The sequence below is a fragment of the Macaca fascicularis genome, chromosome 6 (assembly GCF_037993035.2).
Source record: "Macaca fascicularis isolate 582-1 chromosome 6, T2T-MFA8v1.1".
NCBI lineage: Eukaryota > Metazoa > Chordata > Mammalia > Primates > Cercopithecidae > Macaca > Macaca fascicularis.
This window is the reverse complement of record NC_088380.1, coordinates 120,569,137-120,596,433: the sequence shown is the minus strand read 5'-3', so window position 1 is coordinate 120,596,433 and position 27,297 is coordinate 120,569,137. Positions and strand designations below refer to the sequence as shown.

General features: G+C 39.5%; 1 long non-coding RNA gene across 1 annotated transcript; it reads right to left on the bottom strand.

The window, feature by feature from the left end:
- On the bottom strand, positions 1 to 22,625 carry LOC135971403 (uncharacterized). The gene is made up of 3 exons (XR_010587566.1): positions 22,570 to 22,625; positions 9,995 to 10,232; positions 1 to 6,882 (listed from the first exon to the last, which is right to left on the bottom strand). It is a non-coding gene; the product is annotated as an uncharacterized lncRNA (long non-coding RNA).
- Between the last annotated feature and the right edge of the window lie 4,672 nt (positions 22,626 to 27,297).

Here is a 27,297-nt window from a genome sequence, read left to right as displayed (position 1 = left end):
CTGTTTATAGAGAGCAGCACACAGGCTCCATCCTCCACTAATTCTTACCTCCTAGTCTTTCTGTGCTCTCCACCTCTATGTGCATGCTGAACCTAAAGATAAGAATAGTAGTATTATTTATTTAAACAGTGTCTTAAGCCATTTTCAATTATTAAATACTTGAATCTTCGCAGTAACTCAATGTGTTAATTATAATACTTCTACTCATTTTAGATGTAAGTAAACTGAGGCTCAGAGAAATTGCCCAAGTTCTCATGATGAATAAGTGGTAAAACTAAGCCTATGCATCTGACTATAATATTACATATTTACTATTTTCAGAGACTTATGGCAGCCCAGCAGCTTGAACAGTCCCAACAGATACCACTGAAAGCAGCTTAGTCAACCTGCGTCCCTTGGGGGCTGAAAAGGAAAAGTGCTGATTGCCTCCTATTCTTCCTGGCACTCCACCAGGGAGCAGCTAATGTAGATAAACATCTCTGAATGTCCAGCCCTGTTTCTAATTGTAGCATAGCCCCTTCTAAATTCTCATATTCACTGCATGGTTTTAATAACTGTGAATTTATGCCTCAGCCCATACTGGTTTTCTCAAATCCAAGCTCATATATCTATCAACTGGACCGCGCCTCTCATGTTCCAGACGTAACAGGTCCAAAAGTAACCTTACATTCTTGACGTTTCAACCAGCCTATTCTCACCTCACTCCAGACAAACATATGGCACTGTTACATATTTGACCTCTTTGATAGCTTGTCAATCCGTTTGCTCCTGACCCCACTATAATTAGTTTGGTCCACACCATAATGAACTTTTTGTTAGACAGCTGCAATAACCTTCTCATTGGTCTCCTTGCTCTCACTCTTGCCCCTGTAATAATCCAATCTTAGTCAATTTCTATCTTGACACTTTCTTCCACTTTTACCAAGAAAATAAAAATCCACATAGCCTACAGCCCCTGCATGATTCAACCCTGTTCCAATTCTCTAATTTCACCTCACACCATTCACTTTCTCACATCCAAAAATGCTGAACTTCTTTTAGCTTTTCTATAAAAAAAGTACTGGATTCTTCTCTTTTTTTTCTTTTTCTTTTTTTTTTTTTTTTTTTTTTTTTTTTTTTTTTTGGCTTTTTGTCTTTTTGCCTCTGAACATTTCTCCAAAATTTTCCTCCTGTTTGAAATACCTTCTTCTCGTCCTTTGCAACAGCTTGGCCTTTGAAAAATCCCTCAAATCTTAGTTCCAGTTGCTTCCTCCAGAAAGCCTTCCCTGATTTCTTCAAAGTCGAGTAAGGATGGACCATAAATTCTGTGTCACCATAATGCTCTACTGTTTAATACAGCTTTTCCACTATAATACATATTTCTGCAATATAAATAAGTACATATTTGATTGGTAAATAGGAGACAATAATGTACCATATAGATCACACTTGTTCATACACAGTTTTTTCTGTCCAACATATTAATGTTTTACACAAATAATAACAGCTAACAACAAAGTACATGTATTTTGAAAATAAAAATACAGCAGAATACAGCAAGCCACAGAGGAATATGTCTCTGCACAGGAAGCCATTCAACCACATCATTATTGGGTTGAGTTTAGCCAAGTGTTATCTATTGGAAGGGCTTTTTGCATGATTCTCCACAAACTTGCTCTTGTGTGCATTTTATCGTGTCTCTCTCTTGGAAGGGCTTTCGGTATGATTCTCTATGTGCATTTTGCTCCTGTCTCTCAAACTCAGTGGCTTCAACACTTTTCCCGTACACCAACTCAGTTGAGCCATGTTTACCTTTTTATTTTCAAGATAACGCTTATATTTATAATTTGTTCATGCCTTTTAACTGTGCAAGAATTTATACTAGGGTTGTTATTACTCTTGTTGGCACTCTGGTTACAGTGTTGCTATAGGTTTTGAGTGATTAGGAGGAAGTAATTAATTTTAATGTCTAACCTTGTACTCTTAAGGAAAATAATATCGAAGTGCACAAATATCCAGATCTCCTCTAATTTGGAGTACAAATTCTTCTCTTCACACTTCTCTAACTCCTTGCCAATGTGAAGCTTTCCAACCCTCCTCACCTTGAAGCCATGTCTGGGGCTTCTATCACCCTGAGTCCCTGAGCCACAATGATGAGAAAATCCCTACTGTGGATTCATTTTGGACATGTAATGTGGGACACATATATTTTCTACTTTAAGACCCTGAGATTGTTCGCAGACTAACCTGATTAATACAGAACTTGGTATGAGCTGTAGGATGATGCCATAATATAATCTTAAAATATGTGGCATTGGCCTAAGTGGTTGTTCTGTGGATGAGGAGGTAACTGATCATGGAAGCTATGAACATAATGTCCGTGTTACCTAATGGCAAAATGTGGTAATACTGTTGTCTGTAGAAACCTCTGGAGGGGGAAATTACATCCCAATAAACAAGTAGCAATGTTTCACTACTTGTTTATTGTTTCACTACTTGTTTATTGAGTAGCAATGTCTCACTATGTTTTCCAGGCTGATCTCAAACTCCTGACCTCAAGCGATCCTCCCACCTCAGCCTCCCATAGTGCTGGGATTCAGGCACCACGCCTGGCCAAATTAACATATTTTAAGTATACAGTTTGATCAGTTTTGAAAACTATGTACAGTCACGTAACTATGAGTCAACCAAAATACAGAACATTTTGATCAACCCAAAGGGTTTCCTTTGTTCTCCTTTCCAACCTCTCTTGACCCCTGGACTCGATTAACAATGGATCTGCTTTCTGTCACTATAGAATTAGATATGTTTACTTTAGAATTTCATATAATAAAAGCACACAGTATATACTCTTTTGTGTCTTGTTTTATCAAAATATAAATATATATATACATATGTGCATATATGTGTGTATATATACCTAAGATACATACCTAAGATAAGGTAGGCTCTCAATATTCATTTTAAAAATGAGGTGTGTGGCTGAGCATAATAGATAAATACCATTATGCTCTATTTCATAACCTCAGAATAATAACATGTTTCTGTTTTCATAGTCCTATACTTAAAAATTATTACTACTTTTGCAGATCAAACCCATTCATACCTTTAGAAGAAAAAACAGTTATGATGAAGTATGTTTCATTTTAGATACTGAATCTATCCAGCAAACAGGTAATAAACATGTCATAAACACACAATCTAATTCTTCCTCTCAAAAGTTTATAGACAGTGAAATAAAACAAAAAAAAATCCACCCCTTGCCAAAGGAAACAACTACTCCCCCACAGCAAGTGTGAGACATACAACATAGAGAATGGCATTCTGCAAAAGTCAAATGCTAACCCATATGAAAATTATACTTTCTAGAAAGCAGTGATTGATTTTGAAAAGTATTAGGGTTACAATAAAATTAACACACGCTGTTCTAACACATGAAATGTTACTAACTTGTAATGATGGCTTTATCTAAAATGTAGTCGTTGCAAACTGATTAAAATAGAGAGACAGAAGCTATTTAATTTATACTTAGCGAATTTGCTTTGACAAGGTTACATTTTATTAGCTTGTTGGTCAACTTGTATTTTGATAATTGAATTCAAACGTTGGAGCTATTCCTAGATCTATTATACCATAGTATAAGAGTAAGCTAAGCTGACTTTGAATTAACATTTTATACAATATAATAATGTACATGGAAATTTAAGAATACTTGTTCTATCTTTTCTCTGATTTTGAGGCAAACTTTATTCTTATTTTTAAAAATCTTCTATTTTAAGTTCAGGGATACATGTGCAGGATGTGCAGGTTTGTTATATAAGTAAACATGAGTCATGGGGGTTTGCTGTACAGATTATTTCATTGTCCAGGTATGAGGCCTAGTACCCAATAGTTATTTTTTCTGATCCTCTCCCTTCTCACACCTTCTGCCCTCAAGCAGGCCCCAGTGTATGCTGTTCCCCTCTTTGTGTCCATGTGTTCTCATCACTTGGCTTTCTCTTATAAATGAGGACATATGGTATTTGGTTTTCTGTTCTTGCATTAGTTTGCTGAGGATAATGGCCTCCAGTTCCATCCATGTTCCTGCAAAGGACATAATCTCATTCTTTTATGGTTGTATAGTATGCTCATCCTGTATATGTACAACATTTTCTTTATCCAGTTTACCACTGATGGGCCTTTAGGTTGATTCCATGTCTTGCTATTGTGAATCGTGCTGCAATGATCATACATATGCATGTGTCTTTATGGTAGAATTATTTATATTCCTTTGGGTATATATCCAGCAATGGGATTGCTGGATTGAATGGTACTTCTGTTTTTAGCTCTTTGAGGAATTGCCACACTGTCTTCCACAATAGTTGAACTAATTTATACTTCCACCAACAGTATATAAGCATTCCTTTTTTCTACAACCTCACCAGCATCCTTTTTTGTTTGTTTGTTTGTTTTTGTTTTTGTTTTCTTTCTAATAATAGCCATCCTGACTGGTATGATATGGTATCTCATTGTGGTTTTTATTTTAATTTGATTGAATTTTTCTAATCAGTGATATTAAGCTTTTGTTCATTCCATTTTGGTGGCATGTAAGTCTTCTTTTGAGAAGTGTCTGTTCATGTCCTTTGCCCACTTTTTAACGGTTTTTTTTTTTCTGTAAATCAGTTTAAGTTCCTTATAGATACTGGATATTAGACCTTTGTCAGAGGCATAGTTTGCAAGTATTTTCTCCCGTTCTGGAGGTTGTCTGTTCACATTGTTGATAGTTTCTTTTGCTGTGCAGAAGTTCTTAGGTTTAATTAGATCCTATTTGTCAATTTTTGCTTTGTTGTGATTGCTTTTGGTGTCTTCATCATGAAATCTTTGCCAGTTACTATGTCCAGAATGGTATTGCCAAGGATGTCATCTAGAGTTGTAGCAGTTTTCTGTTTTACATTTGTTTTTAATCAATCTTGAGTTTATTTTTGTATATAGTATAAGGAAGGGGTCCAGTTTCAATCTTCTGCCTATGGCTAGTCAGTTATCTCAGCGCCATTCAGGCCTGCTGTTAGCCTGATGGGGTTCCCGTGGTAGGTGATCTGCCCTTTCTCTCTAGCTGCCTTTAACATTCTTTCTTTCATTCCAACCTTGGAAAATATGATGATTATGTGTCTTGGGGATGATCTTCTTGTGTATAATCTTGCAGAGGTTCTCTGTATTTCCTGAATTTGACTGTTGACCTCTCTAGTGAAGTTGGCGAAATTTTCATGGATGACATCCTGAAATATGTTTTCCAAGGTATTTCTTTTCTCCCTGTCTCTTTCAGAAATGACAGTTATTTGTAAATTTGGCCTCTTTACATAACCCCAAATCTCATGGAGGTTTTGTTCATTCCTTTTCATTGATTTTTAAAAATTTTTTGTCTGACCATCTTTTTTCAGACAGCCATTCTTCAAGTACCAAGCTTCTTTCCTCATCTTGATCTATTCTGCTATTAATACTTGTGATTGCATTATGAAATTCTTGTAGTGTGTTTTTCAACTCTATCAGATCAGTCAGGTTCTTTTTCAATACTGGTTATTTTGTCTGTCAGCTCCTGTATTGTTTTATTGTGATTCTTAGTTTCCTTGGATTAGGTTTTGTCGTTCTCCTGAATCTCAATTATCTTAATTTGTATCCATATTCTGAATTCTCTGTCATTTCAGCCAATTCAGTCTGGTTAAGAACCCTTGTTGGAAAACTAGTGCAGTCTTTTGGAGGACATAAGACACCCTAGCCATTTGAGTTGCTGGAGTTCTTGCATTGGTTCCTTGTCATTTCTGCATGTGGGTGTTCCTTTAACTCTTGGGCTGACTCTAATTGAAATGCTTAGGCAGGAGCAGTGTGGGTGTGCTAGATTCCCAGGTCAGGTGGCCCTGCCAGGTGAGAAAAAGTAAGGACAAGGAACTGTGTGGAGAAGAGTCTGGCCACTTTTATGTGAGGTGGGTGCTTTATGTTGGGGGTCTGGACCAGCCCCTTGTCCCCAAAGACTCTCCAAAGCCTGGAAACAACAAGGATAAGGGCTGTCAGACAGCAAAGATGGCAAATTGCCCCTTGCACTGGGAGCTCTCTCCCAGGGAGTTGCAGAGCTGCTTCTGGCTAGATAGCCCTGATGGGGAGTGGCTAGAGACCCAGGCCAGGAGCACCCACCCATTGAGGAGATAGGGTTTGGAGACCCATGTAACAAACAGTCTGGCCGTTTTTCTGTAGGGCTGCTGCAGTATGCTGGCGGTTCACTCCAGTCGCTCGTCACCTCAGATTTTCCAGCAGCCAAAGGTATAAAGAGTGAAGGCTGCAAAACAGCAAAGATGGCAACTCACCCCTCTCTCTGGAATCTCTGTCCCAGGGAGGTTTGAAACTGCTGCTGGCTTTAAAATACCAGCAGGGTTAGCTGGACACCCTGGTCGAGAAGTCCCTTCCAGTGAAGAACAGGATTGAGGACCCACATAAAGCAGTCTGGGTATTTTTTCATAGGTCAGTTATGCTGTGTTTGAGGGTCTGCTTCAGCCCACAGTCACTTCAGGCTCTCCAAATCCCACAGGCAACAATGGCTAAGGCTGCAAAACAGCAAAGATGGTGGCCTACCTATTCCTCTGGGAGCTCCATCCCAGGGAGGTGCAGAACCACTCCCAGCTGGGAAACACCAGCAAGAGTGGCTGGTGACCCTAGTCAGGAGGTCTTGCTCAGTGAGGAGAAGCAGAGTCAGGGACCTACATATTAAAGTGGTCTGACCACTTTTCTGTAGGTCACTTGTAACGAAGGCAACAACAGCTAAGGCTGTGAAACAATAAAGATGGCAGCTTGCCTCTCTTTCTAGCAGTTTCGTCTCAGGGAGGTACAATGCTGTAACTGGTGTGTGGCTGGAGTTTCAAGCCAGTGGGTCTTATCCTGCAAGGTGACATGGAAGAGGGACCATAAGCATAGGAAAATAAAACACTATACATTCTATTTGTAGTATGTAAAATCTTGCATCTGTACTGTCCTTTTCTCTATGTATAGCTAAAAAAATACAGAGTTATGGTGGTTATATTATTTAAATCTTCCATATCTATGATTACTTTTCTGTCTCTCAGATTCATTAAATTCTGAAAGATAGGGGGCCGGGCGCGGTGGCTCAAGCCTGTAATCCCAGCACTTTGGGAGGCCGAGACGGGCGGATCACGAGGTCAGAAGATCGAGACCATCCTGGTTAATATGGTGAAACCCCGTCTCTACTAAAAAGTACACAAAACTAGCCGGGCAAGGTGGCGGGCGCCTGTAGTCCCGGCTACTTGGGAGGCTGAGGCAGGAGAATGGCGTGAACCCAGGAGGCGGAGCTTGCAGTGAGCTGAGATCTGGCCACTGCACTCCAGCCTGGGCGACAGAGCGAGACTCCGTCTCAAAAAATAAATAAATAAATAAATAAATAAATTCTGAAAGATAGATAGTAAGCAGTATGATTTTGTCTTCATCTTGATTGGTTTGTATTTTGAGAAATTTTTGCTTTATATACTCCGTGGTTCTTATTTAGTATTAAGGTCTGTGTTTATTTTATCTCATTAGTGGATTGTAAATTTTATCCATACATAACATCCCTCTTTGTCTCATTAAGTGTTTTTGGCCTTGAAGGTCCTTTTGTGGAATCAGTTATGATCCTGTTTTCTTTTAAGTTTACTTTAAATATCTTTTCTTAATCTTTTATTTTTGACATTTCCTTATCAAGGTGTTTTAAATGTATTTCTTACAAATAACATATGTACTGGACTTTTAACTCACTCTGACCTTATGGTGACAGTCTCTATCTCTTGATAGAGGAATTTGGCAGGGAATTTTATACTCCTCATTTATTGTAACAACCAATGTACTCGTATATAGCTTGATCTCCTCCATCTTATTTTATTTTTACTATTTAATAATGTTAGTAGTTTCATCTTTTCCCTTCTCCTTACTTTTACCGCATTAATGAACTGTCTCTTTATTCCACCTGCACTCTCAACAGAAGTCTTACTTGACTCTTCTCCCTGCTCTTCAGTCCCTATCCTCACTGACTAGAATAAAGCATATAGGAAGGGAGACTTATATTCACCACCAATCCCCCTTTCAAATCCTGGGTTTGTTGAGATAATTTAGAATTTTAAGTACTAGGCTAACTCATTAACCTTTAAACCCTCATCTTACAAATTTCAATCAATTTCATGTACATTTAATTATTATAATGAAAGACTTCTTGCTCATTCCTGTTTTCTTACCTCTCCCTCTCCCCTATCTTGAGATTTCTGTTTTGATTCAATGAGCATTTTATGACAGTACTTCCTTTATAGTGTGGCAAGGTATTTTGGTAGAATAAAAACAACCATATCTCAAAATACTTTTACATTCTGTCACTACATAACAAATTAATAGACAAATCTTGCAATTTAAAATAACACCCATTTATTATCTCAAAGTTGCACAAGTCAGAAACCCAGGAAGTCTTGACCAGAATCTCACCATAAGGTTCCACAAGGTTGAAATCAAAGTGTTGGCCAAGATGGGCCCTTATCTGAACATTCTGGATAAGAATCTAATTCTAAGCTCATTCAAGTTGGTGGCCAAATTCAGTTCCTTGTCATAGAATGAAGTCCTGATTTTCTTGCTGGCTACCAGCCAGGGACAACATTCAGCTCTCTAAAGTTGCCCACACTATGTGGCAAGTGACCACCTTCATCTCCAGAGCCAGCAATGGTGTGACTCTCTTACTTTACCTTCTGCTACCAGCCAAAGAGAACTCTGTTTCTAAAGGCTCACCTGATTAGGTCAGGCTCACATATATAATCTCCATTATCTTAAAGTCAACTAATTTGGGTCTTTAATTACATTAGCAACATCCATTCACATCAACATCAAAATTAATATTTGATTAAATAGTTAGAAGTTGGAATGTTGAGGATACACCTTTAGAACTCCACCTACAATACTGGCCTCATGAATGAATGAAAAATTGACTGGAAATTGAATTATTGGATCACAGTTCTTCACTCTTAATGATTCTTACCATTAGTTCCATTGTCTTCTGGTTTCTAGTGCTGCTGCTAAGATATCCTAATCTATTTGGATATTTTTTCATATATGAGTACTGTGTGTTACCCACCCTCGCCCCCAAACCCACTGGAATCTTCCATTCGTGTGTGTGTATGTGTGTGTGTGTGTGTGTGTGTGTGTGTGTGTGTGAGAGACAGAGTTTCACTCTTGCGGCCCAGACAGGAGTGCACTGGTGTGATCTCGGCTCACTACAACCTCCTCTGCCTTCTGGGTTCAAGTGATTCTTCCGTCTCAGCCTCCTGAGTAATTGGAATTACAGGCACGTGCCACCACACCTGGCTACTTTTCATATTTTTAGTAGAGATGGAGTTTCGCCATGTTGGCCAGGTTGGTCTCGTAACTCCTGACCTCTGTTGATCCGCCCGCCTCAGCTCCGAAAGTGCTGGGATTACAGGCGTGAGCCACCGCGCCCTGCCTGGAATCTTTTTAAGAATCTTTCTACATCTTTATATTTCAGAATTTTTGGCATGTTTCTCATGGACCCATCTTTCAACCTCTATCATTTCCTACCTGATATCTACCTCTATATTTTAATTCTCTGTTGTGAGATATTTCCTCTAAAGTACTAATTCTGTGCCCAGGAGAGATCATTGTCTTTTAAAGCTCATCTATTGAATTTTCAAATACAGAAAACATTGTATTTTGTTCCCAAAGTACTTTTCTAGTTTCATCTCCTTGAAAGTTCCCACAGTTTTTTATTCAAATTCCCTTCCATTAGTCCTAGTTCATTTGGAGCCATCTGTTCTGATCAGTTAGGTCCTGCTCTTAGAGACTACAGAGTCCCTTGTATGAACTGTAAATTCTCTTTGCCTGCTCATGGTCCTGTCTCTCTTCCATACTTGTGCAGGTCCTGCTCCCAGGATCTCTCCACTGTGGCAAACCTGCAGGCACAGCATTTTCCACACTTGTAGGCCAGGCATGTAAAATAGAAACCTCTTACCTTTCTGGTAAGCTGTTCCATTCTCTATGTCTCACAAGCAGTAGTTTTCTCCAAACCACAGGAAAGCAGAAGAATTTTGCTCACTAATGCAGCTTGCCATTAAGTTCCACCAGGGTTAGAAAAATCAGAAGGCCCCTTCAAGAATCTCACGGCGGTAGTGTCCCTCAGTGAAGCGCCACAGGATTTCTCTGCCTATGACTCCTCCAGGCACTGTCAAATCTACCACTTTTGCACCAGACTCCAAGTTGAATCAAGCATGAAAGGAGAGTTTCAAGAAGAAATACTATCAGGATCTAGAGCAAGTTTGTTGTTTCAGCTTAAATTAGAGCAGTACAGTGAAAACATTTTAACAAATACATTAGTCATCCCCCATTACTGGAATGGTAGACATTCCAAGATCCCCAGTGGATGCCTGAACCATGGATATATATTATATATACTATGTTCTTTCCTATAATACATACTACAATAAAGTTTAAATTATAAGTTAGGCACAGTAAGAGATTAACAATAATAATAATAAAATAGAACAATTATAACAATTATACTATAATAAAAGTTATTTGAATATGGTCTCTCAAAATGTCTTATTGTACTATATTCATTTTTCTTCTTGTGGTGACACAACGCCCACATGAGGAGATAAAGTGAGCTGAATGACTTAGGCATTGTGGTGTAGAATTAGGCTACTATTGACCTTCTGATCTATGGTCAGAAGGAAGATCACCAGCTTCTGGTGACCCTGGATCACGGAGCCATGACGATGTTGATGGTTGGACGTCAGGAGCAGATGATGGTAATAAAACCATCATCTTTACAGCTTATACAGTGTGAATACTGTGGACAAAAGGGTGATTCACATTCGGAGTGGGACCAAGTATGAATGCATTAGATCTCATCACACTACTCAGAATGATGCAAAATTGAAAACTTCGGAATTGTTTATTTCTGGATTTTTTTATTTAACATTTTTAGATCTTGGTTGACTGTGGCTAACTGAAACTGTGGATGGCGGGGTGTGGGGGACTACTATACTAATATCTAAGCCCAACTGAGGATAAACAGAGAAAATTTTCTATCCTCAGCAGGGTTTCTGAAAAGATGGCAGTCCAGGTACCTGAGTCTGAAACCTTCTTTTTTTGACTCTACTATGCATTTAGGAGAGACCTTGGATGAGACTACATTTCTCTTGCCACTGAAAAGAAGCAAAAATCAACAATAAAGGAGAAAGTTTCCCTCACTAAAAATTTTGAGACACAAATCATAAGTTTTAAGACTCCCTTTGGGAAAAACTGCAGACAGATGACAGTAGTTGACTGTGGAGACAGCAGCATCTGCAAACAGACTTGCTGCAAGCCTTCAGGAGAGGCAAGCCTTCTCCCTGGTTTCTCATCCCTTGTTCTGGTTCAGGGCTGATGCTCTGCACCTAATCTATACTTCAAAATATGATACATACACACACACAGATATAGAAAGAGAAAAATTTTCAGACATGGGTAAAATTTTCAGATGTGGGTAAATATATTTACAGTAGTGATCTTTTTTCTTTTCAGTTTTGTTTGTATAGCTTTATCTAAGTATAATTCATATACAATAATCAGCACACATTAAAGTATACAATTTGATGTGTTTTCACATGCATACACCTATGAATCTACCATCACAATCAAGATGGTGTGCATATCCAGCACTTCCAAAAATTTTCTCACATCATTTTGTAATCCCTCTCATTCCACTATCTCCAGGCGAAATGATCTGTTTTCTGCCATTATAGGTTAGAGTTTTCTAGAATTTTATGTAAATGGAATCATACAATAGGTACTATCATTTTGGGGGGACAGGGTTTCTGGCTCACTGCACTCAGAATAATGATTTTGAAATGTATTAAAGTTAATTGTGTGCATTCATAGTTTATCCTTTTTTTTTTTTTTACTGCTGAGTAGTATTCCACCGCATGCATATACTACAGATTGTTTATCTAGTAATTTGTTGATGGATATATGACTTTTTTACAGTTTTTGGTCATTATAATAAAGCTGCTATGAACATTCAAGCTCATGTTTTTGCATGAATATATGCTTTTCGTTTTCTTGGGTAAATAGGAAGATAATGGCTAGACCATACGGTAGGTATATGTTTAATTATTTAAGAAACTGTCAAACAGTCCTCCAGATCAATTGTACATATAACATTCTCTTCAGAAATGTACAAATGTTCCACTTGCTCCACATCCTCACAATCACTTGCTATGCTCAGTCGTTTTAATTTTAGCCACTCAAATACGTATGTCGTGGCATGTCACTGTGGCTTAAATTTTTATTTCCCTAATGATTCATGATGTTGAACATGTACTGTTTTGCCATGCATATATCTTCTTCCATGAAGTAGCTGTTCAAATCTTTTGTCTATTTTTTGTTGAGCTGCTTATATTCTTAATATTGACTTTAAGAGTTATTTATATATTCTACATACAAGTCCTTTATCAGGTTTGTAAATATTTTCTTCCAGTCTGTGGTTTGTCTTTTTCCTCCCAACCTTTATTAAGATAAAAAAAAATGTCCAGGATAGAAAATCTGAGGTTTTTAGCGTGCCTCAGCCACATGGAAATAGTTAAATAATGCATAATGATAAACTCTGTGAGCTTGAATTCAACAAGGAAAAGAAGAATTCACTGAAATAGAGAAAGACACCCCAGATCCCAGACAGAAGAAGGTGAGCAAGCATTTCCCAGCATTCAACTGAGAAAAGTGTGTGAAGTCCTTGTACATGAGAGGGGCAAAGAGTGTTCCTCTTTGACTCATCTTTTCACTAGAGATCCATGGAACTCTCTCCAAGGGAGAGCACCTTGTTTCTCTCAAGTCCTGGAGCTAACATGGGGAGAGGCTGGGAGATACTGAGAAGGAAGACACCAGGAAAAGCTGTGGGCATTTTCCCAGACCTAGGACTGAGAGCAGTATGCCATTTTTAATCTGGGCACATAAAAAGTCCACCATTGTTTGGCAATCCGGCAGCACAGTTGCACGGGTATTTAAACCTTGGCCCAGAGATTGGAGCACTTGCTCTAGAGCAGGAAAAGGGCCACCACTGCCAGAATCAAGTGACAAGTATGGAAAATGCCCAGAAGTAGGTGCTGGAATTGGGTTCTCTTCCATCACAGGACTAGAGTGGGAGAAGAATTGTTGAAGCCATGGTTTCTCCTGGGTGGTAAGACTTGCAGCCAGGGACAGCTCTGTAACCTGGAATTTGTCTACATAATCATTATTGGGTGTCCAGCTTTCTCCCCTGAGATTGCGGTACACAGGGGTCCTGTCTACTCTATGACCAGGTAATACTCCAGGCATGCAGAGCACTCACTCTTACCTGGATTAGCAGCCTGAGCCACCCCACCCTTCCGGTCCCAAGATCTTGGTGCAGTGGTGTTGCCTCCAGTCCACACCTGGGCATATTCTTAGGCATTTAGTACTTCCCCACTCCAGGATTTGTTGCCTGAGCTGCCCCCAACTTTCCTGCAAAGACATTGTTTCACTATGGGTCACTCCACTCCTTGCTGGGGGACATACTTCCAGGCAATTGAAATACCCACTCACCTGGACTAGTAGTCTGAGCTGCCCCTCCCATTCCCTGCAAAGACATTGCTGCAGTGGTGGTTCTCTCACTCCTCACCAGGGTATATTCCTAGGCATTTGGTGTACCTACTCACCTGAATAGGAGCCTGAGCTGCCCCTCCCTTCTCTTGCAGAGACCTTGGTGCAGTGGCATACTCTCTGCATTATGCCTAGATTCCAGGTATTTGGAGCAGCCATTCTTCTAGATTAGGAGTTTAGGCTGTCTCCATTTCTTATGCAGAAAACTTGGGACAGCAGAGGTTTGTCAACTCCAGGCTGAGGCACACCTCTGGGCACTCGGTGGCCGCCCACTGGACATCCCCTCTGAACTTGTGTTTATGCCTGCCATTGGGGCACTTGTAGGCGGGCATGCCCAGTGTAGCCATGCCCATGTTGGCCCCCCATTCTGGGGCTGAGCAGCAGCTCAGGGAACTCTGCATTCCATAGATCAGCCTACTGCCTGAGGCAAGAGAGCTTCTCCTAGTAAACGAGGATCAAATATCCACATTGCCAGTAGCCAGCTATTACCCATAAGCGTCACCTACTATCCTGGAGGTTGAATGACACAACAGGACATTTGCTTTATGAGCATACAGCACTGGGAAATGAAATAAGTTTCCTGAGACATCCGCCACTCTGGCCCCACGGAAGGCAGTGAACCTGCTCACACACCCAGCACATCACTACTACATCCAGCTTTTGGAAAAGCCACCATGCAAAGGCTAGCTATAACCAAGGAATGTAGAAAGACTCTTAGCCACTGAAAACACCCAGAACCAAAGCCAAAGGACCCTGCACAACATAGTATATTATGGACACCTCCTCAATGGGGAAAAATTCCGTCCAAATGAAAGCAAAATTAAAAAATAAGAAGGAGGAACAGCTTATCTCTCCTTCTTCTGAGAAAGAAGCAGAGAAACAACTCTGAAAGTATGAAAAAACAGATATATCACACAAATGGAAAACAAAAGCAAGCAAGAGTTGCGATCTTCATATTAAACAGATTTTAAACCAACAACAGAAAAAACAACCACCACCACCACAAGGATGAGTATTATATAATGATAACGGGTTCGATACAATAAGAAGACAAAACTATTCTAAATATATTTGTATATATGCAGTCAACCTCAGAACACCCAGATTCATAAAACAAATACTACTAGATATGCAAAAACATATTACAAGAAATACAATAATGGTGTGGGACTTCAACACCTCACTGACATACCTAGACAGACCATGAAGGCAGAAATCAAAAAAGAAACTCTAAACTTAGATTGGATTATAGACTAAATGGACCACACAGACCTTCACAGAACATTCCAACCAATAACCACAGAAGGTATATTCTTCTCTCCTCCACATGGAACATTAACCAAAATAAACCATATGCTTGGTCATAAAGCAAATATCAATACTTCCAAAACATCAAAATCATATTGGGTATCTTCTCAGACCAGAGTATAATAAAATTAGAAATCAATACCAAGAAGAACTCTTAAAGCTATACAAATACATAGAAGCTAAACAACTTGCCACTGAATGATCTTTGGTTAAACAACAAAACTAAGGCAAAAATTAAAAAAAAGAAAATAGAGACAACACACTAAAACCTCTGGGACAGAGCAAAAGTAGCGATAAGAGGAAAGTTTATAGCTGTAAATGCCACATTGGATTTCCCAATTGGAAAAGCGGAAGTTTATAGCATTAAAAAGATGTTTAAATTAACAACCTAATGTCAAGCCCCAGGGAACTAGAAAAACAAGAACAATCCAAAGAAAATAAATAAAGAAAACAAGCCAAAGAAAATAAATAACAAAGATTAGAGCAGAACTAAGTGAAATTGAGACCAAAAAATGATACAATGTATTAATGAAACAAAAATTGTTTTTTTGAAAGGATAAACAAAATTGACAGAATGTTAGTAGGTTAACCAAGAAAAAATGAGAGATTATTCAAATAGGTACAATAAGAAATGACATATCACCATCGATACCACAGAAATACAAAAGATTATCAGAGACTACTATGAATACCTCTACCCACACAAACTACAAACCCTAAGGGAACTGGATAAATTCCTGGAAACACATAACTGCCCAAGATTGAGCCAGAAAGAAATAGAAATTCTGAACAGACCAATAACAAGTAATGAAATCAAATAAGTATTTTAAAAAACTTCCAACAACAACAACAAAAAAAACAGGATCAGACAGATTCAGAGCCCAATTTTACCAGACATACAAAAAAGAGCTGATACCAATTTTATGGCAACTATTCAAAAAAAGTAACTAGAAGAGAGTACTCTCCAACTCATTCTATGAAACTAGTACCACCCTGATAACAAAATCAGGCAAGGACACAACAAAAAAAGGAAACTACAGGCCAATATCCCTGATGAACATAGATACAAAATCCTCAACAAATACTAGCAAACCAAATCCAACAGCACACCATCAAGTGGGTTTTATTCCAGGGATGCAAGTATGGTTCAACATCCACAAATCAATAAATGTGATTCATCACATAAACAGAACTAAAAATGAAAACCATATAATCATCTCAATAAATGTAGGAAATGCATTTGATAAACTCCAATATTGTTTCATGAGAAAAACACTAAACAAACTAGGAATCAAAAGAGCATACCTCAGAATAAAGCGATGTATGACAAACCCACAGCCAACACTATAATGAAGGGGGAAAAGTTGAAAGCATTCCCCCCAAGAACTGAAACTGTCACCACTCACATTCAACATAGTACTGGAAGTACTAGCCAGAGCAATCATGCACGAGAAAGAAATAAAAAGCATTGAAATTAGAAAAGAGAAAGTCAAACTAATTCTGTTTACTGGTGACACAATTGCATACCTAGAAAACCCTAAAGACTTCTCTGCAAGACTCCTAAACTTGATCAATGAATTCAGCAGTCTCAGGACGTGAAATCAATGTAAAAATTTCAGTAGCATTTCAATATATCAATAACATTCAAGCTGAGAACCAAATCAAAAACTTAATCCCATTTACAATAGACATACACCCCCAAAAATATCTAAGAAAACATTTAACCAGGGAGGTGAAAGAGCTCTACAAGGAAACTACAAAACCCTAATGAAATAAATTGTAGATGACACAAACAAATCAAAAAACATTCAGTAGTTATGGACTGGAAGAATATCATTAAAATCACCATACTACCCCCAAAGCAATCTACAGATTCAATACTACTCCTATCAAACTACAAGTGTCATTTCTACAGAATCAGAGAAAACTATTCTAAAATTCATATGAAACCCAAAAAGACTCTGAATAGCCCAAGCGACCCCAAGCAAAAAGAGCAAATCCAGAGGCATCATACTGCCTTACTTCAAATTATACTGAGGCTATAGCAACTAAAACAGCATACATAGTACTTGCACAAAAATAGACACATAGATCAATGGAACATAACAGGGAACCCAGATATAAAGGCAGATACCTACAGTCAACTGATCTTCAACAAAGTCAACAAAAATAAACAATAGAGGAAAGACTCCCTATGCAATAAATGGTGCTGGGAGAACTGGCTAGCCATATGGGGAAGAATGAAATTTGACCCCTATCTCTCATCATATACAAAAACTCAAGATGGACTAAAGACTTAATCTAACTCAAGATGGAGTAAAGACTTAAAAGCAACAACCGAAAGTATGTAAGTCCTAGAAGAAAACCTAGGAAAAACTCTTCTGGACATTGGCCTAGGCAAAGAATTTATGATGAAGACTCCAAAAGCAAATGCAACAAAAATAAAAACTAGACAAACAGGACTTAATTCAACTAAAAAACTTCTGCACAGCAAAAGAGATAACCAACAGACAGACCACCTACAGAATGAGAGAAAATATTTGCAAATTATGCCTCTGACAAAGGACTAATATACAGAATCTACAAGGAACACAACTCAACAAGAAAAAAACAACCCCATTAAAAAGTGAGCAAAGGACATGGGCAGACAGTTCTCAAAAGCAGAAATACAAGCAGCCAACAAGCACATGAAAACATGCTCAACATCACTAATCATCAGATAAATGCAAATTAAAACCACAAGGAGATTGAGATATCATCTTACATCAGTCACAATGTCTATTATCAAAAAGTCAATAAACAACAGATGTTGGCAAGGATACAGAGAAAAGGGACGGCTTATATATTGTTGGTGGGAATGTAAATCCATTTAGCCTCTAGAGAAAACCATATGGGCCGGGCATGGTGGCTCACGCCTGTAATCCCAGCACTTTGGGAGGCTAAGGCAGGTGGATCACGAGGTTAGGAGATCAAGACCATCCCGGCTAACACGGTGAAACCCCGTCTCTACTAAAAAATACAAAAAAAAAAATTAGCCAGGTGTGGTGGCGGGCGTCTGTAGTCCCAGCTACTCAGGAGGCTAAGGCAGGAGAATGGTGTGAACACAGGAGGCGGAGCTTACAGTGAGCCAGGATCATGCCACTGCCCTCCAGCCTGGGCGACAGAGTGAGACTCCATCTCCAAAAAAAAAAAAAGAAAGAAAGAAAAGAAAACCATATGGAGATTTCTTAAAGAACTCAAAATAGAACTACCATTCGACCCAGTAATCCCAATACTTGATATTTACCCAATGTAAAAGAAATCATTATATTTTAAAAAAACACCTGCACGCGTATGTTCAGTGCAGCGCTATTCACAGTAGCAAAGTCATGGAACCAAACTAAGTGTCCATGAGTGGTTGACTGGATAAAGAAAATGTAGTATATATACATCATGGAATACTATGCAGCTATAAAACAGAATTAAATTGTGTTCTTTGCAGAACGTGACGGAGCTGGAGGCCATTATTCTAAGTTAACTAATTGAGAAATGGAAAACCAAATACTGCATGTTGTTACTTATAATTGGGAGCTAAACAATGGGTACACATAGACATAAATATGGAAATAGTAGACACTGGGGACTTAAAAAGGGTGAAAAGTGGGAGGAAGGTGAGAAGTGAGAAATTGCTTATTGGGTACAATGTTTACTATTTGGGTTATGGGAACACTAGAAGCTCAATCCCCACCAGTATGCAATATACCCATGAAACAAACAAGTACGTATACCCCCGAATCTAAAATTTAGCAAAAAGTGAGAGTCTTTATATGTTGTCCCAAATTCACAGCAATGACATATTACTGTGCAAAAAATTAATGAGGGGGTAGTTTATAGTTGATTTACTCTTTGAGGCGTGACTGGACTCATCTTTTCTAGTCAGTGTTCATTATGTATTTTGAGCCAGACTGGCTATCTTTCATTTTTTATTGTAATAGGGGAAGAAAAAAAAAACACATAAAATCATTTTCCTGGCTGAATGGTGAAATAATTTAAAAGCCAATATGTTAGCCTGGCAGCTTGTTTAACAACCATGAGACTCTCTTCAGAACAATAATTAATGTAGCTATTTCTTTATTATATAAATTATTCATTCACTTTTTAACACCAGGTGAATGTTTATGTTTATATAAAATGAGTACTAAAGATGGTTTTCCCATTTCAAAAGTCACCTCCCATTAACTTGTCACACCTTCATCAGGAAAAGAAGTTACTGCACAGCTGTTTTCCTGTGAAATTAATGCCATAACTTACATAAACACAAAATTGTATAGTAAGATTCAGGCTGTGTTTACATTGATTGACTGACATAGAAAAGGCACACATCTACTCAAGGGGAACAAAAGTATCCTCAAGGGCAAGAAAACATTTTGGGATATCTCTTCTTATATACTCTAAAAATTTTGGGTATGATGTCCCTAACTCCCTGAGGTACAATTCATGGAGGGAAGATGAGGAAATGGAAGTTTCTTTAATACTAAGTGCAAGCAGTGAGTTAAGACCAAAAATTCTTTGACCACATGAGTTCCCATCACTGATCTTTTCACCTGTCCAACGTCCTCCTCATGTACTCACTTTCCACTGCCCTTATTTAGATTCCACACCATTGTTAAAACCACTTCTTGGTACATAGCCTCAATCCCCCTGCCTCTATCCCTCTGTAAGACTCAATTGGTTAAACCCCACAGGGTGAAGTCCAACTACCCTTCAATACTTGCTATTATAATATCAGTCTTTTAAATTTTAATCATTGTTATTTGAATGCAGTGGTATTTCCACATGATTTTTAATTTGAATTTTTCTGATGAGTAATGATATTGAGCACTTTGCCCTATGTGTTTAGCCATTTGGGTATTTTTTGTCAAGTGCCAGTTTAAGTATTCTGCCTATTTTTGACTGTTTTTTCCCCCTTGTCTGTAGTTCTTCACATCTCCTGAATATGTACCCTTTAATGTTTATATGTATTTTAAATCTCTTCTCCCAGTTTAAACTATATCTTTTCACCCTGTTAGTGGTGTCTTTTGGTGAACAATGTCTTAGCCTGGGTAATTTATAACAACTGAAATTTATTTTCTCACAGTTCTGGAGGCTGAGAAATTCAAGATCAAGGTGCTACCAGGCTCAGGTGTCTGATGAGGCTTGCTTTCTGCTTCTGAGATGGTTCCTCCAAAGAGAAGGAATTCTGTGTCCTCACATAGCAGAAGGCAGAAGGCCAAGAAGGGGTGAATGCTGTGTGAATCCTCTTTTATAAGAACACCTCATTCCCACTCATGAAGGAGGAGCCCCCATAGACTAATCGCCTTTTCAATGGCCCCACCTCTTAATATTGGCAATACTTGAATTTTGGAAGGGACATATTCAAACTATAGCAAACAGACATTCTTAATTTTAATGATATTCAAGTTATAATTTTCCTTTATAGTTAGTGCTTTTTTAAGTCTTTGCTAATGAACTTACTTTTTTTCATTCACCAAAAAAGTAGAAACAACCAAAAACAATGTTCATAGCCTGCCTAACAACAAATCTATCAACCTACCTGTACTTCTACCCATACTCTTTCTTCTCTCTTATTAACAGTAGATGGGTTTTCCCTGCTCCTCACTACAGCCAAAACTGCCACTGCTTCCCATCCCCTCACCCACTTAAGATCTTTTCTCTTTCAAGTATTATTTCCTCTTCTCATCATCAAGCTATCCCTCTGTACTAGGGTCATTCTGATCAACATATAAATATGCTGTAATATCGCCCGTTGTATCTGTTAGAGTACCAGCAGGAAGTTGATGACACTAAATTAGGATAATTTGAGGAGGATTCATAAAAAAGACCACTTACAAGACAAAGGGCAGGTGTAGAGAAAACATGAAAGATACGGAGTACCACAAGATTAGTAATAGTGACACTGTTACCAAGCATAGGTCCCTAGTGAAGGAAGAGATTACCAGCTCTCAAAAGGAGTCAGTCCTGCAAAATGACTACTGGGAGTAGTAAAGAGAACCAGGAAGCCAGAGGCTGCCTCCTGTAGGGAAGGGGATAGGAGAATAAATGTTATAAACTTCCTTTCCCTCTCTTCCTCCAGTCTCCAGTTAAGGTTCCAAACCTCAGAGGTTAAGATGGGTTGTTTAATATAATCCATGTAGGTCAGCTTCCTATGATATAGGGAAGTGTGGAGAAGGATGGAGAAAGTGCTGAAGTGGTAGATGGCAGGTATATCCCCTTTCCCCTTTCAGTCCATTTTTATTCTTCAAATGGTTGAAAACTTTATCCCCTCAATACAAGGGATACACATGTTCTTCAGCTCTCATATTAGTGCAAAGTGATGTTAATTTGGCCATACTCACAAATCGAACCTAAAATATCAGTATTATAAGTGTTCATTTTATAAGATAAGAGTGTGGAGGTAGGGAAAAATAATCAAGTAATTATAATTCCTACCTACGCAGTTAGTGCCAACACCTAAGTTGGTAATTATGACTCCCTTTCTGTACCACTCACTTCATGTTTCCCTCAACATATGTCAGCAACTTGGCTGGATACAGTTCTCTATAGGGAAAGACATAAAACTTCATTCCAGTAAAAATTGTATACTCAATGGGCACGTCTTTATTGGGCTGCCAAAGTTTTCCATTGACCTATACTACTGGACAAGGGAATATAAGAGACAATCTAATTGTCCTCTTAGGTTCAAAACACAAGGGTCTTCTTTGCTCCTACTATGTAGCAGAAATATAATTTTCCCCTGGAAATTAAGATCAATTACCCCAGCTCATACAGTGAAACATCTCTCTGTTGGTTCATCGCATGAAAAGCCCCAAATGGCCATGAGACAAGCCCATTTTTCAGTTAATCAGAAGGAAGACTATGTTTCCTCGTGGAAACATTCTTTCCTTGGTGATATGGTTTGGCTCTGTGTTGCCACCTAAATCGCATCTCGAATTATAAACCCCACGTGTTGAGGGAGGGAGCTGGTAGGAGGTGATTGGATTTTGGAGGCAGTTCCCCCATGCTGTTCTAGGGATAGTGAGTGAATTCTCATCAGATCTGATGGTTTAAAATGTGGCACTTCCCCTTTGCCCACTCTCTCTCCTGCCACTTTATGAAGAAGGTGCTCACTTGTCCTTCAGTTTCCACCATGATTGTAAGTTACCTGAGGTCTCCCCAGCCATGCAGAACTTTGAGTCAAATTAAATCTCTTTTGTTCATCAATGACCCAGGCTTGGATATTTCTTTATAGCAGTGTAAAAACAGATTACTACACTGAGACAAGAAGACCTCCAGACTTAACAGTCATAGCGTTGAAAGCAACAAAATTTAAGTGAATTATTATGGAAATAGTGGAAGCGGTTGCTCTCATTTTCCCCTCTTTCCTGAACCCATGCATTCTGAATACGGTGACACCATCAAATATCAGTTGTTAGTTTAAGGTAAAACTCTCATCCTTCAGAATAGTATCAGTTCTTCAGGGTGATCTACCCTAGCTGGCACCATAACTGAGCCTCTACCAGGCACTCTAACATCCCATTAAGTCAGCTTCTATAGGGTGGTAGGGTAATACCAGTGAATGTAATGAGAACCAGTCCATTGCCTCACCTTCTTTGACATGAAATAGTTTCCTGGTCAGAGGTGATGTTGCATGGGATCCGCTGGGAATGAATAAGGAAGGTATTCTGTTAGTCCACAAATGATAGTGCTATTGAGAGGTGATAATGTGCTAGGAGCCCTCAATCTCGGCACCTCCTCTGGGCGTCCACTCTGGTGGCGCCTCAGGAACCCTTCAGCCCGCCACTGCACTGTGGGAGCCCTTCTCTGGATTGGTGGAGGCGGAGCCCGCTCCCTCTGCTTGCTGGGAGGTGTGGAGGGAGAGGCGTGGGCGGGAATCGGGGCTGCATGCCGGGCACACAGGCCAGCGCGAGTTCCGGTGGGCACAGGTGCTGGCTCGGTGGGCCCGGCACTGGGCCCAGGGCAGTGAGGGGCTTAGCACCTGGGCTAGCAGCTGCCGAGGTTGGGCCGGTCCCCCAGCACTGCCGGCCCGCAGGCACCTGCTCGAATTCTCGCAGGGTCTCAGCTGCCTCCCTGCTCCATGGCGCCTCCCTCTGTTCAGTGGCGCCCCATCCAATCCACTACCCAAGGGCTGAGGAGTGCAAGTGCCCCTAGGGACTTGTGGGCTGCTCCCCGTGCGGCCCCTGCAGGGGATCCACTAGGTGAAGCCAGCTGGACTCCTGAGTCTAGTGGGTACTTGGAGAATCTTTGTCTAGCTAAGGGATTGTAAACGCACCAGTCAGCACTCTGTGTCTAGCTCAGGGTTTATAAATACATCAATCAGTACTCTGTATCTAGCTAACCTAGTGGGGACTTGGAGAACTTTTCTAGCACTCTGTGTCTAGCTAAGGGATTGTAAACACACCAATCAGCACTTTGTGTCTAGCTCAGGGTTTGTAAATACACCAATCAGTACTCTGGGTCTAGCTCAAGGTTTGTAAATACACCAATCAGTACTCTGTATCTAGCTAACCTAGTGGGGACTTAAAGAACTTTTCGGTCTAGCACTCTGCGTCTACCTCAGGGATTGTAAAAGCACCAATCAGCACTCTGTCAAAACGGAACAATAGACGCTCTGTAAAATGGACCAATCAGGTCTCTGTAAAACAGACCAATCAGTTCTCTGTAAAACGGACAAATCAGCAGGATGTGGGTGGGGCCAGATAAGGGAATAAAAGCAGGCTGCGGGAGCCAGCCAAGAGTAACCTGCTGAGGTCCCCTTCCACATTGTGGAAGCTGTTTTCTTTCACTCTTTACAGTAAGTATTGCGGCTGCTCACTCTTTGGGTCCACGCTGCTTTTATAAGCTATAACACTGCGAAGGTCTGCAGCTTCACTCCTGAAGCCAGTGAGACCATAAACCCAACGGGAAGAACAAAGAACTCCACTCCTGAAGCCAGTGAGACCATGAACCCAACAGGAAGAACGAACAGCTCCAGACACGCAGCCTTTAAGAGCTGTAACGCTCACTGCGAAGGTCTGCAGCTTCATTTCTGTCAATGAAACCACGACCCCAGCAGAAGGAAGAAGCTCCAGACACATCTGAACATCTTAAGGAACAAACTCCGGACACACCATCTTTAAGAACTGTAACACTCACAGCGAGGGTCCGTGGCTTCCATTCTTGAAGTCAGCGAGACCAAGAATCCACCAATTCCCTACACACCATCAAGAACATTGTAAACAAAAAATGCAAATCCCTTGTGAAATATGCATCTTCCATATAAGGACAAAGTGATACACTTGGCAAGATGGGAGAGACAAAATATAATTAATCTGCAGCTAGGCGACCAGCTTGACTCTTGATAAATGGTACAATGTGGGGCTCAGCATCAGCTTACGCTTTTAGAAGGTTGAGCATCGACCATGACAGTAGTCACATCAGCCCAGGCAAGAAAAAGACTGTTATTGAGCCTGTACATATCCTCTTTCCCAGTTGCTATGGCTACTTTACACATGGATCCTTTAAGTATGTTCCAGGGAGGCTGGGAAGAGACTGACGTCAAGAGGATGAGTGCCTTGTCTGCCCGATTATTAAGAGTCTCCTCCAAAGCGGATGCCCTTTGGCACACATTTACAGATTACGTGGATATCTGCATACTCTATGCCCATTCTGAGAAGATTATTTAAATCTCTTTCCCCCAGAACTCTTTGTCAGTAATTTTCCAGTTTGTCTTTCTTAGTCATTTAGTAGGTGTAGATTTGTACCTTAGGCCATGTCTCTTTTAACACCAAGTGGACAATTCAACCCCCCATTCTAAGTTCTGCCTACTGAGAGAATTTCCCTTCATCACTACCCACCTTCCCCAGAACACATAACGAGACTGTAGTATGGTGGTTTTTTCCTAGGACGTGGGGCAGAAATACCTATAATTAGTCGCATGCTTTTGCCTCTCCATTAGCTGGCCAGAGGGAATAAATTATGGTGCCATAGATGTGAATTGAGGAGGAGGCAGTAAAGCATCAGGGGCAGGTGGCACAAGAATCAGAGCCGCCTGATCATACAGTTTACTTTTTCCCTTTATATCTGCTTAGACCTGTTCTCTATATTCAACTTTCATTTTATAATGGAATGTTGCTGGACACGTTCAATTTTATGGTCCAATGGATTCAATAACACCGGTATATGACTGGCAGTTGAGGTTACATACTAACTTGATGACCAGAGTCATCGATTTAGTCTCTACCCGGGTCCAGCAGCAAGCCAGGAGCTGTTTCTTAAATAGGGTATAGTAGTTGGCAACGGATGAAAATGTTTTACCCTAAAGTCTTCTATTCTCCTACTATGGTTTGTGCAGTATGCATTTTTTAAACTCACTTTATTTGTTTATGCCGAAATATTTTAAAGTGAATCAATAACATCTTGATACTACACCTCTGAATTCCTTAGTATACATCTTTTTTTGTTTTTGTTTTGTTTTTGAGATAGAGTCTTGCTCTGTCGCTGAGACTGGAGTGCAGTGGTGTGGTCTCGGCTCACTGCAACCTCCACCTCCCAGGTTCACGCCATTCTCCTGCTTCAACCTCCCAAATAGCTGGGACTACAGGCGCCCGCCACCACACCTGGCTAATTTTTTATATTTTTAGTAGAGATGGGGTCTCACCATGTTATCCAGGATGGTCTCGATCTCCTGGCCTCGTGATCTGCCCGCCTACGCCTCCCAAAGTGCTGGGATTATAGGCATGAGTCACCATGCCCGGCATTATACATCTTTAAGAAATAAAAATATTGGCCAGGCATGGTGGGCTCACGTCTGTAATGCCAGTACTCTGGGAGGCTGAGGTGGACGGATTACTTGAGGTTAGGAGTTTGTGACCAGCCTGGCCAACATAATGAAATCCCGTCTCTACTACAGACATAAAAATTAGCTGGGCGTTGTGGCACATGCCTGTAATACCAGCTACTCAGGAGGCTGAGGCAGGAGAATTGCTTGAGCCAGGGAGATAGAGGTTGCAGTGAACGGAGATCGTGCCATTGCACTTCAGCCTGGCCGACAGAGTGAGACTCTGTCTCAAAAAATAAATAAATTAAATACATAAATACATAAATAAATATTTTCCTACTTAACCAAAATAACATCATTGCATTTAAAAATTAAAATTCCTTTATATTATTTATTACTCAGTCCATAAATTTATGTTATTGTTCCAGAAATGTCCTTTTCACTTAACTTACTACATTCACAACTTTTCTCATGACTTGACATTTTAAAAATAGAAACTTTGAAAAAAGTGCCAAATCAGACAAAAATTATACTGTGTAAAATTGCATACATAGATAACAAAACTTCAAAAAAACAAAGAAATTTAGACAGTGGTTAATTTTGGGGACAATGATATGATTATAATCAGTTAGGTACAAATAGGGAGCCTTGGGATGCTGGCAGTATGCTGTTACTTGGCCTGGGTGACAGCTGCACAAAAATGTCTTTTATTGAGCATTTGTTAAATTATACCCATATGTTTATGCACTTAAAGATACAGATATGACATTATATATGAACAATATATTAAAATATTTTGTAAAGTAAAACTTCTATATGAATGTTAAGCATTATTATATAAAATAAAAATAAAAAATAGAGCTTTCATACCATTCTTTTGATTTGTACAGGACAAATCTAAATAAAAGTGGCTTTTGCTGGCATTGTAATAAAAGTATTCTATTTTTACAGAAGGCAGATGTCTTATGTTATAACTTATGACCATCAGTTCAAAATTTAGTTCTGTCTGGTATTCTATTTTTTTTCTTTTCAGATGGGGTCTTACTCTGTGACCCAGGCTGGAATACAGTGGCGTGATCATGGCTCACTGCAGCCTTGAATTCCCAGGCTGAAGTGATCCTCCCACCTCAGCTTCCCAAGTAGCTGGGACTATAGGAGTGCACCACCACACCCAGCTTACTTTCGCATTTTTAGTAGAGGTGGTGTTTTGCCATGTTGCCTCTGTCTGGGCAACATGCCAGATTTTCACGCATTGTAATGTATTTTCACAGTTTGTTTTATAAATATTCTAACAAATGCTATTTGAAAAGATACAACAGGATTAAGGAAGAAAGTTTTATAGTTATAAATATTATAAGTAAACATTTTCTTTTATTGCCAAAGATCAATGGATTTCTTAATCACTTGGTGAAAGAAACATCTCTAGGTTCAATCAGAGAGTAAAGTTAGAGAGATTGGCAAAGCAAATAATAGATAATTACAACATTCCCATTTACCCAAGTCTTCAGACTCCCATCTCCATGTTACGCCAAGGAAGTTTCCACTTTTCTACTTTT